Source organism: Nestor notabilis, unplaced genomic scaffold (assembly GCF_000696875.1).
Source record: "Nestor notabilis isolate BGI_N333 unplaced genomic scaffold, ASM69687v1 scaffold13578, whole genome shotgun sequence".
NCBI classification, from domain to species: domain Eukaryota; kingdom Metazoa; phylum Chordata; class Aves; order Psittaciformes; family Psittacidae; genus Nestor; species Nestor notabilis.
The window spans coordinates 30,047-32,723 of NW_009941568.1; positions in this window are offsets into that span (position 1 = coordinate 30,047).

Genomic DNA, 2,677 nt, shown 5'->3' on the forward strand with positions numbered 1-2,677 from the left:
GGACACCCCAGTCCTCCCCCCCCTGCCTCAGGGAGCATGGGAGCCTGCAGCCAGCATTAGGTAGGTCTGGAGCAGGCCTTGGTCATCAAGAGAGTTTCAAAGATCCTATTTACAAATGTACTCAAAAGTTCTTGGCACTTGGCGTTAGTGTTTTCTGCCTTGAAGGAGATGCAGTTGGGTCCTGCAGGGTGTTCAGGCACTCTCCATGCCTTCTGTTGAGACTTGTATTTGCAGAGGGGAGACCGTGCAATCTGTCCCTGGGTGCCAGCTCGCAAGGAGCTGCTACGTCCTCCCAGAGGGTGGATGGCTGCCTCTGTAGTGTGATTGTTGGCTGAGTTGAGTGTTCATCAGGGCAAAGCAGGCTTGTGGTGGGGTGTCATAGCTCATAGCTGGACTGAGGAGCAGATAAAGCAGCTCACCACATTTGGTTGTAATGGCTGAATCACCACCTCAGTCTCTCCCTGGCATTTGATGCCCGCTCCAGCTTTTGGAATCAATGTTAAAGTTGATGTTTGCTGCTTAATCTGACTGGAATCGTCAGGCAAGAGCAAGCTGACAGCAGCAGCATTTTCTGCTCTGTAGTAACATCCTGTGCATTTCCCATCTCTCTTCCTTAGGCATATCTCACTCACGCTCCCTGCCAGCTTTCGAGGGAAAAGTCACAGCACTCGCCTGGACCTGGAGCACCAGCACTCGAATTTGTACGCCATATCAGGTAAGCTGCACGCACGGTGCTTCTCTGCTCCTCTGTGTAACCAGGAGTGTAACCCAGTAAAGCAGCCCTGCTTGTACAAACAGCCGGGTGTGTGGTACCCAGGAAACATACACCCAGCTTTTGTCAGTGCTGTTTAAGTGCAGAGGGACCTCAGAGTGTGCCCAGACATGTGTTACTGGCAGCAGATGTTACTGATCACTGGGGAGATCATAGCCCTCTGAGAGGGATGCTGCTGCCCATGGAGGTGCTCAGTGAGAGCTCTGATGGAAAGCAACACTGATACAAACTTTGCTTCTCATATTGGTCATGGTCATCACAAGTGAGTCATAAGAGACCACACTTCTGCCTGTTTCACAGGAAGCTTTGTCCTTCCTAGCAGTGACGAGTTTCCTACACCCTCTCCTCTGCTACGCTCAACATACACGTTAAAAACAGATGAGGTCTTTTTCCCATTTCTGTATTCTGAATACTGCACTACATAAGTTTGTTTGGTATTAGGGAAAACTTGAAATTAGATGTTAGGATACGGAGGAGTGTCTGTGTTACTTTTAAGAAGCATGTGCTTGCAGATGCACACTTGGTCTCTAGCTGCAGCTTTCTCTCTGTTCACCATTCCAGTACACAAGTGCTTGAGCTAGTGATAGTTTCCAGATGTCAATGTGGAAAAAACCTGCCAATGAATATTTTAGCCTGTTTTTATTTTTAACTAGTACTAGTCTGCAGGGAAAATGTGTTTAAATAGAATGGTGAGGATCAAGCCCATTTCTTCACCCATGCAGGTACTTGTTACTGTGCTTCAGGACCATGCAGCGGGTTTGGTTTGGAGCTGGGGCCCCTGTGAGCAGGCCCTGATAGCTCCGCTCTTCTGGAGGAGGTCCTGCCTTTGAGTGCTGATGCTCCTGAAGGAGGAGTGAGCTAAAAAGGGAGTTAGCCTGGTTCCCAAGGCCCAGGAAGAAATGCCTCAGGGAATGAGAGACAGGGATGCTTTACAGAGGTTGTACCTCATGGAGTGTGTCACTGCTGGATGTGCTGAGCACTGTGTGGTCTGGAAGCTCTTCATGAACCACAGCAAAAGGACTTTTGGTTCTGCAAGCTAAAGACAAGCATTAGGTGCAGCTGTGGTGCAGCAGCACGTTTCACCTTCCTCCTCCCCTATGGGGCCCGCTCAGAGGCTGGGTCTCAGCTGAGCAGAACTGGGGTGCAGGAGTTTTCCTTAGAATTCTTTTTTTTGCAGTACTGTTACACCTGAACAAATACTGTGCTAGGCAGGGTAGAACCACACTTAGCCACAGTTTTCTCTTTGTTATGTCAGTTTTGCAAGAGGAGAAAAATACTGGCTTTAAACCTGACTCTGTCAAAACCTAATGAAAGTGCAGTCCCTTCATCTGGCTAAAGGAGATTTTCAGGACAGTTTGGAAACCCAGAAAAAGCAGCAGTGGATTCAGTGGGCTGTACAATAAATAGGTAGTGCTGGTGCATAATCTGGGAAGAGAAGATGGCAAAAATGTGCCATTCACAGGTTCTTGCTATTAATAGTGAGTGACACTTCTAACATGGGAACATGGCATTAATTCATGTACCATAATCAAAGGGTTATTTAAAAGGTAATCTCTGACTGAAACTGCAGCTTCGGATTCCTAAATAGATGGAATATAACAATTGCATAATTCTTGTCAGTACTCGTTTTTCTTGTTACTCCTCTGCTCTAATAGATTTAGAAATGTAAGAGAAGGCGTGTTCTTGTGTTCACGTGAGACAGTCCTGCATGGAGGACAGAAAGCATCAAACAGTGAGGCACAACTCTGCATGAGTGTTACTGAGAGCAGCCCTGCTCTAGGACTTCCCATGGGCTCTCTCTGCTTGTAGTGCCACCTGGGACGGTGACCTAGTTTGCAAAGAACCTGAATGCTTTACCAGATAATTATAGGCAAAGCACAGCTCAGGCCTGCAAAACCAGGCATG